Below are 10,236 nucleotides of genomic sequence, written 5' to 3'. Positions count from 1 at the left end.
GCCAAGCCCTAATCTCTCTCGGGAGGGCTGATCTGGAGTCCGTTCGGGGCTCCGGAGAGGGGGATTCATCGCTATCGTCATCATCAACCATCCTCCATCACCAATTTCATGATGCTCACCGTCGTGCGTGAGTAATTCCATCGTAGGCTTGCTGGACGGTGATGGGTTGGATGAGATTTACCATGTAATCAAGTTAGTTTTGTTAGGGTTTTATCCCTATTATGTTTGTCACTAGGGCCCGAGTGCCATGATTTCAGATCTGAACCTATTATGTTTTCATCAATATATGTGTGTTCTTGATCCTATCTTGCAAGTCTATAGTCACCTGTTATGTGATATGATCCGACAACCCCGAACTGACAATAATCGGGATACTTCTCGGTGATGACCGTAGTTTGAGGAGTTCATGTATTCACCATGTGTTAATGCTTTGGTCCGGTTCTCTATTAAAAGGAGGCCTTAATATCCCTTAGTTTCCACTAGGACCCCGCTGCCATGGGAGGGTTGGACAAAAGATGTCATGCAAGTTCTTTTCCATAAGCACGTATGACTATTTACGGAATCCATGCCTACATTACATTGATGAATTGGAGCTAGTTCTATATCACCCTATGTTATAACTATTGCATGAGGAATCGCATCCGGCATAATTATCCATCACTGATCCATTGCCTATGAGCTTTTCATATATTGTTCTTCGCTTATTTACTTTTCTGTTGCTACTGTTACAACTACTACAAAAACCCAAAAACATTTATCTTTATTGTTGCTACTTTTATCATTACTATCATACCACTTTTTGCTACGAATACTTTGCTGCAGATACTAAGTTATCCAGGTGTGGTTGAATTGACAACTCAACTGCTAATACTCAAGAATATTCTTTGGTTCCCCTTGTGTCGAATCAATAAATTTGGGTTGAATACTCTACCCTCGAAAGCTGTTGCGATCCCCTATACTTGTGGGTTATCAATACTAATTTCTAGCGCCGTTGCCGGGGAGCATAGCTCTATTCTATGAGTCACTTGGGATTTATATCTGTTGATCACTATGAAGAACTTGAAAGACGCTAAGACCAAGATTTTCCCCTCAACTACGAGGGGAGGTAAGGAACTGCCATATAGCTCTGCACTAGATTCTCCTTCCGTTATTGATAGGCTTGCGACACCTAAACCTGCTACTACTATGAATTCTGATATGTCGCATGTTATTGATGATGCCACTTCTGCTATGCATGATGAAACTACTTCTGTGCGTGATACTACTTTGCCATTAGGTGAATTTCTTGATGAACAACTTGCTAGAGTTAGGGGGAATGAAAATGTTGAAGAACCTATTATTGATGACAGTGATGATGAATGTTCCCCCAATCATTATGTATTACCTGTTGTTCCTAAGGGTTATGTTATGAACAAAGAAGCTACTGAAGCTATTCTTGCTTGCAATGGTAGAAATGATCTTAAGAAATTATTAGCTAAATGGAAGCAGCAGTCTCTTAATGCTAGAATGAAACCCGATCCTACTTTTGCTACTCCACCTATCTGTGTTACTTATAAGGATTATGGATACTCTGTTGATCCTGATATTATCACTTTAGTTGAATCTGATCCTTTTTATGGCCTTGAATCTGAAACTGTTGTGGCACATCTTACCAAGTTGAATGATATAACCACCCTATTTACTCATGATGAGAAGTCTCGCTATTTATATATCCTTAAGATATTTCCGTTCTCATTAAAGGGTGATGCTAAGACTTGGTATAATTCTCTTGCTCCTGGTTGTGTGCGTAGTCCCCAGGATATGATTTATTACTTCTCTGCTAAATATCTCCCTACTCATAAGAAACAAGCTGCCTTACGGGAAATATATAATTTTGTGCAAATCAAAGAAGAGAGTCTCCCACAAGCTTGGGGGAGGCTTCTCCGGTTGCTTTATCCTTTGCCTGATCACCATCTTAAGAAAAATGAAATACTTGATATCTTTTATAATGAACTAACCGATGCTTCCAAGGACCACTTGGATAGTTGTGCTGGTTATGTTTTCAGGGAAAGAACAATCGACGAAGCTGAAATATTATTGAATAATATGTTGATTAATGAAAATAATTGGACTCTTCCCAAGCCAGTTCCTGAAGTAATTCCTAAACCAATTGAGCCAACTCCTGAGCCTATTCCTGAACCCACTCCGAAGAAGAGAGGTGTTTTATTCCTCAGTCCTGAAGATATGCAAGAGGCAAAGAAATCAATGAAAGAAAAAGGTATTAAAGCTGAAGATGTTAAGAATTTATCACCTATTGAAGAAATACATGGTCTGAATATACCGCCTGAAGAACCACATTGTCTTGATAACCTGACACAGGTAGTAAAGGTAAATTCTCTCTATAGATATGACAAAGTTGAAATACCCTCTACTAAATTTCATAGCCCATGCTTAGATGAATTTGATGACTTTATGGCTAGACAAGATAGTTTCAATGTTTATGTTGGTAGAGAGTTAAAGAATAATGCTTTCGAGAGAGGACCCGTAGGTGATAATCTGGCTAGAGTTAAAGACGAACTTCATCGCGTTAGCAAATATGCTTCTATGGTTGCGACTCAAGCTGAGCAAGTGATCAAAGCTCAAAATGATTTGCTTGATGAATTGAATAATAAAAATGACTTTTCCGTTAGAGTGGCTACTATAGCTGGTAGAATGACTCAGGAACCTTTCTATCCTGAAGGCCACCCTAAAAGAATTGAACAAGATTCTCAGAATAATAATCTAGTTGTTCCTAGTTCTTCTAAGAAGAAGAAAAAGATGAATGATAGGACTTTGCAAACTTCTAGTGAACCTAATGTTGAAACACTTGAGAATCCCAATAATACTTCTATCTCTAATGCTGAAACACAATCCGGAGATGAACATGAACCTGATGATAATGCTAATAATGATGTTCATGGGATGTTCAGCCTAGTAATAACAATGATGTAGAGATTGAACCTGCTGTTGATCTTGATAACCCACAATCAAGAAACCAACATTATGATATGAGAGATTTTGTTGCTAGGAAGCACGGTAAAGAAAGAGAACCATGGGTTCAGAAACCCATGCCCTTTCCTCCTAAACCATCGAAGTCAAAGGATGATGAGGATTTTGAGCGCTTTGCTGAAATGATTTGACCTATTTTCTTATGTATGCACTTAACTGATATGCTTAAAGTAAATCCTTATGCTAAGTATATGAAGGATATCATAACAAATAAAAGAAAGATACCGGAAGCTAAAATTTCGACCATGCTTGCTAATTACACTTTTAAGGGTGGAATACCAAAGAAACTTGGAGATCCGGGAGTTCCAACTATACCATGCTCCATTAAAAGAAATTATGTTAGAACTGCTTTATGTGATCTTGGAGCCGGTGTTAGTGTTATGCCTTTCTCTTTATATCATAGACTTGAATTGAATAAGTTGACACCTACTGAAATATCTTTGCAAATGGCTGATAAATCAACTGCTATACCTGTCGGTATTTGTGAGGATGTGCCTGTTGTGGTTGCAAATGTCACTATCTTAGCGGACTTTGTTATTCTTGATATTCCCGAGGACGATAGTATGTCTATTATCCTTGGTAGACCTTTTCTTAATACTGCAGGGGCTGTTATTGATTGCAACAAAGGCAATGTCACTTTTCATGTTAATGGCAATGAGCATATGGTACACTTTATGAGGAAACAATCTCAAGTTCATAGCATCAATTCTATTGAAAAAGTTCCAACTATCATTTTTGGAGGTTTTGAATTTCCTCTCCCTACTGTCAAGAAAAAGTATGATATTCTTATTGTTGGGGATTTTCATATCCCCGTTGAGGTAACTTAGTGTTATTCAAAATTTCTCCGTTCCCGTGTTATTCGGAATGAGTTTGTTAACAAGACTTGATCAACCTTGTTAGCGGGTTCATTTTGATGACCACGAGATGGATGAAACTAGGAGGCACAACCTTCTGTACCCTCTTTTTACTTTCTATTTTTAGAATAAATAAAGAAAATATAGTATTATCCATCCATTTTCTGAATTATCCGTGCAATAAAAAATAGTCTGAAAATAAAAGTGCCTCCTTTTTTGTCTTCTCCACACAACCTCCACCATCATACTCTATTCCACATGTAGTGCTATATCCATGGCTTGTGCTCATATACTCAAAAGATTTAAGTGAAGTGCAATGAGCATTTTATAAATCAACCATGGACTATCTCATACCAGCATGGTGCATAAAATAAAAGTGAAAACTAAATGCAAAAGATGCTCCAAGATTTGCACATATCGCATGAATGAAACGAATCCGAAAACATACCGATACTTGTTGAAGAAAGATGGGATGCCTTTCGGGGCATCCCCAATCTTAGACACTTGAGTATCCTTGAATATTTACTTGGGGTGCCTTGGGCATCCCAAAGCTTTTGCTCTTGCCTCTTCTTCTTCTTCTCACATCGAGACCTCCTCGATCTTCGAACACTTCATCCACACAAAACTCAACAGAAAGCTCGGTAAGATCCGTTAGTATAACAAAGCAAATCACTACTCTAAGTAATGTTGCAAACCAATTCATATTTTTTTTTTCATTGTAGCTAATGTAATATAACTTTTCCATGGCTAAATCCACTGATAGAAATTGATAGTTTCATCAAAACAAGCAAACTATGCATCAAAAATAGAATCTGTCTTAAATAGGACAGTCTGTAGTAATCGGAACATTCACCATATTTCTGGTACTCCAAAAATTCTCAAACAATTAGGAACAATAAAAAGTTTGTATAGAAAGATAGTGCAAAAAGTTTCAGAACCGTTTGACGTTCCAGTAAAACATGTAAAATCGCGCACTACAGCTAAAGTTTCTGTTTTGCACCGCACGAACCAACAAGCAATAAACATCCTAAAGGCAAATCTTGGCACGTTATTTTTATGATACAATGGAATTGTACAAGGGGATAATTATTTTTGTTGAAAAGTTTCTTTAATCAAGATTCACAAAATTTCCGTGAGCAGGAACAAAGTTCAAGGAGATCCCCCACTTCAACAATGCTTGTCTCTCTCACTTTCACTTTCCTTTTTGAAAAGTTTTGGGTTCCCCTCTTTATTTATTTTTATTTTTAAACTATATAAAAGCACTCAACAGAAATAAATGACTCTCTACAACTTCCGGGTTGTCTCCCTGGCAGCGCTTTCTTTAAAGCCATTAAGCTAGGCATATAGTGCTCAAGTAATGGATCCATCCGGATCCCAAGGTATATCAAAGCCAATTTTAATTAACAATGATTTGTGATTTAGTAGTGAGCACAATGTATATCATGAAACAAGGAAGTCTAACTCTCTTCCTATGCATCGGCATGTCATCAAGAACAATTCATGCACACATAGTAAAGGCCAATGCATAGTATAAACAGTTTCTTGCAATTTTATCATATTGGAAACATGGAGAGGCGGAGATGTAGTTCCTCTCTCATAATAATTGCAAGTAGGAGCAGCAAGCACATGCATATTATATCTATCAAAATCATCATGTGTAGCGGTAAAAGGCAACCCATCAATATAATCCTTAATAAGTGGAAACTTCTCTGATATAGTGTAGTCGGGAGAATTCAAAAAGATAATAGGACTGTCATGCGTGGGTGAAATAGCAACAATTTCATGTTTAAGATAAGGAACTATAGCAAGTTCATCTCCACGAGCATAATTCATATTGGCACAAGCATCAAGTTCATCAAAAAGGGATATTTCAAAAGAATCAACGGGATCATAACAATCATCAGAGCATTCATCCTTCGGTAAGCACAAAGGGAAATTAAAAAATGTATGACTTGAAGAGTTACTCTAATTAGAAGGTGGGCACGGGTAGCTAATCCGCTCTTCCTCCCTTTGTTCTTCGCTCTCCTCATCATCTTTTTCATCCAATGAGCTCACCGTTTCATCAATTTCTTCTTCCATAGACTCCTGCAAAATATTATTCTCTTCTTGGACAGCGGAGGAGTCCTCAATATATGGTTTAACATAGGCATTAGAAGCATAATTATCATAACAATATTTAAGTATGGCAAAATTTTCAGATTTGTAAAGAGTAGCATCATACTTTCCAATCAAAGAAGCAATTTCATAAGCACCCTTAAAAGCAACAAATTCTTCAATTTCTTGAACATAATAGTAATTATAAACACCCTTAGCATATGAAGATACAATTCCATTATCACTGAACTCACATTGGTAGGGAAGGTGTTTCTTAGGGTTTTCAGAACAACAAGTAAAATCATATATTTCACATAAATTCCAAGCATAGCATTGCAAACGATGAATTTGATCCAGCAAAAGTTTCCCTTTTTGAGATAAGCGGTGTCGCACATAAAAAGCATGCTCATCTAAAGATTTGCCCTCAACTAAGCTAGTTGGGGTTTCAGCGCGAGCACAAAGGGATCGAAGATGATGCAAGTAAAAAGCTTCAGGAGTGTGATAGATTTTGAGTGGTTCTTCAACCATTGGTGTAGTAGGTACAACTATTTTTTTGGTATTTTGCGTTTCCTACCCATAAATAAAGATAGAAAACAACTTAGTACAGCAAATAAAAATTACTTAGTGATAAAGCAAACAAGCACACACGAGAATATTCACCCCACGCTATTGCTCCCCGGTAACGGTGCCAGAAAAAGGTCTTGATAACCCACAAGTATAGGGGATCAATTGTAGCCTCTTTTGATAAGTAAGAGTGTCGAACGCAATGAGGAGCTAAAGGTAGAACAAATATTCCCTCAAGTTCTATCGACCACCGATACAACTCTACGCACGCTTAACATTCGCTTTACCTAGAACAAGTATGAAACTAGGAGTACTTTGTAGGTGTAACGGGATAGGTTTGTAAGAATATAAAGAGCACCTAAATATAAACTAGGGGTTGTTTTGATAAAGAAGCAATAAAGTAGTATCGCGAGTGTGGAAAAGTGGTGGTAGGAGTTGCGAAATTGTCCCTAAGCAATTGACTACTTTACTAGACTGATAACAAGTTTTATGTGGGAGAGTCCACTGCTAGCATGTCATCCCTGGCTTGGAATTCTATGCACTTATGATTGGAACTATTAGAAAGCATCAGCAACTACTAACGTTCATTAAGGTAAAACCCAACCATAGCATTAAGATATATTGGTCCCCCTTAAATCCCATATGCATCAATTTCTATGCTAGGTTGAAGCTTCTGTCACTCTTGCCCTCCCATACATAGTCCTATCAACATACAACTAACCCTATGGTGAGATCCACGCGCGCGCCCATATGATGGGCACTAAAGGACAGCAACATAACCACAAGCAAATTAAACCAATCATAGCAATTCACCAATTACCGATAGGACAACGAAAATCTACTCAGACATCATAGGATGGCAACACATCATTGGATAATAATATGAAGCATAAAGCACCATGTTCAAGTAGAGGGTATAGCAGGTTGCGGGTGAGTGGACTGTTGTAGATAGATGGGGGGAGGTGATGAAGATGTTGGTGAAGATGACAGAGGTGTTGGTGTAGATTGCATTGACGATGATGGCCCCGGCGGTGTCCCGGCGCCACCAGGAGAGAGGGGGAGAGAGCCCCCCTTCTTCTTATTCTTCCTTGACCCTCTCCCTAGATGGGAGAAGGTTTTCCCCTTGGGTCCTTGGCTTCCATGGCATGGTAGGGGCGAGAGTCCCTCCGAGATTGGATCTATGTCTATGTCTCACTCTGTTTCTACGTTTCTCCGCGTTCCAGATTCTGGCCTTTCACCGTTTCTTATATTCCCGAAGATCCGTAACTCCGATTGGGCTGAATTTTGGATACGATCTCTATCCGGATATTAGCTTTCTTGCAGCGAAGGAAGGGCACCAACCGCCTTACGGGGTGGCCACGAGGGCCCAGGGCGCTCCTGACCCCCTGGGGCGCGCCCCCCTACCTCGTGGCCCCCTCGGGCGTCGTCTCGCGTTGATTCTTCTTCCCAAAAATTATAAATATTCCAAAAAAGATCTCCGTCAGTTTTTATCCCGTTTGGACTCCGTTTGATATGGGTTTTCTCCGAAACAAAAACATGCAACAAACAGGAACTGGCATTGGGCACTGGATCAATATGTTAGTCCCAAAAATAGTATAAAAAGTTGCCAAAAGTATGTAAAAGTTGTAGAATATTGGCATGGAACAATCAAAAATTATAGATACGACAGAGACATAACATGAACATTAGCATCAACAATAAGTACCATGCAAGAACACATCAATAACATAACCGAGTATACACGTAACCAACTAACACCAAGGAACAATGCATATTACCGGTACTCGATAACCGACGGCAGTCATGCCCCGAAGAACTTGACCAACCCAACATGTAGTACTACCAAACATGGCTAATATGAAAGTAATACTAGCAAGTAGAACATGATGAAAGAGTGCAAGAAAACATAGCATGATGGTAACCACCAATCCATAAGCATAACCGAAATAACGACAACAGTAGGAAAACAAACAGACAGGTATTAAATATTCAAGTTGAAAACCAATGCTACTACATGGCTATCATGCAAATGGTGGTTGTGGCTTGCCTGGGATGGAAGAAATCACCGGGAAGACATGCGAGAAGCTCACGGAAAGAATCGCCGAAAAATGTTCTCTCTCGGAGGGGGCTGAATAAGGGCAAGGGCATGATGGTCATTTTTAGAATGTCAAAACATGGTGAAAATGTTTCCATCGGAACGGGCTCGACGAAATGAAGAAGTGGGCTTTGGATTCACCTAATTTGGAGCTACTGGTAAAAAGATTGAATGTTTTTCTGCTAGGGACCTATCTGTAATAAAATCATCACAAACAGACCCTCAGCAGGAAAAACAGAACGCGCCTCTCTGTAAGTACGCTTTCTCTGAATTGAGAACGTATTTCATGCTGAAGTAGAATAAGAAGGCGCCTTCGGGGAAGGAAGACGTACTCCAGTGGAAAACGTCTCCACTTATCCATGCTGGCAAGCGCGATGTCGGTGGCTGGCTCACTAATGCGCGAGGCCCACAGGGCCCACGACTAGCTGGCAGGGAGGGGGCGTCGTTCCCTTCTTCTTCCCGATACCGCTCGTAGACCAGAGGGAGGTCGCCGACGCAGACGGCTGTTCCGGCGTTACAGGCCACCGTTTGTGACGTCAGGACCATTGCTGGAGTCGGGGAGGAGTGCCGCATCCATCCGCGCGTTACAGACGGCTGTTCCGGCGTTACAGGCGGCCGCCGGGAAGCACCGAGCCGGGCGGGGCGTCGGCCGTGGCGGAGAGTGGCTTTGGGCTTATGCGGACATGGCGATGTGGCTGCTCCGGCGGCAAGGCGTGGGGTTGGGGAAGCTCGCAGGAGCACGGGGAAGGCGAGGGTGGTGGTGTGAGGGGTGGACGAGCTCGGCGTTGAGCAAATTTAGGCCGAGGCCAATGCGGGCACGGCGGCCATGGAGGGAAACAGAGAGCTCTTTGAGCTTGGGAGAGTAGCGGGGCGGGGTCCTGGGAGGTGGAGGAGTGGCTTGGTGAGGTCGAGGGCGCCCGATGCTGAGGAGCTGCCGCACTAGCATCGCCGCGGACGCGTGTCCATCGCCGTGGACGCTTGTGCACGCGCATGAGCTTGGAGTTAGGCGACAAGAGGGAACAGGAGGGAGAGCTCACGGGGAAGAGGCGATCAATGGAGCGTAGAGAGGAAGAAGACGGCGAGCTCCGAGCCAAACTGCCACTGTTCGCCCGTGGGCACGCAGCGGCTTGCGAGGAAGCGAACGGAGGGGGAGAGGGGTACAGAGAGGTGGCGACGACGAGGGCTAGCTGCTAGACACGCTTACGCGCGCGAAGACGACGAGAGGGGGAGGGGGCCGAGCAAGAAATCATCCAGCTCGCGTCCATGGCATGCCAGAGAGGTGGTCACCGCATGAACTGGCAAGGAGAAAGTGCCAAAGGCTGTAACTTGTTGTCTAGTGGTAAGTTCTTCCAGGGGAGGTGTCAACTGCGGTGGTAGATCGATGAAAGGCTCTCTGGTTAAATGGTAATCATCGTATGAAGTTTACTGCAGTAAACTTGGTCGTGCACTGGTGATCAACAGGGAAGTGATTGTGGTCAATGGACTTGTCTGCGATGATTAACTAAGGAAGAACTACAATCCTAGAGAGTTTGAGTGGAAATGGATCAAGGATTAATGTAGTTGCTTTGCAACTGACCAAAATGGTCCAGAAACTTGAGCATG

Source organism: Triticum dicoccoides, chromosome 3B, assembly GCF_002162155.2.
Source record: "Triticum dicoccoides isolate Atlit2015 ecotype Zavitan chromosome 3B, WEW_v2.0, whole genome shotgun sequence".
Classification (NCBI taxonomy): domain Eukaryota; kingdom Viridiplantae; phylum Streptophyta; class Magnoliopsida; order Poales; family Poaceae; genus Triticum; species Triticum dicoccoides.
Note: the sequence above shows the minus strand (reverse complement) of the source record.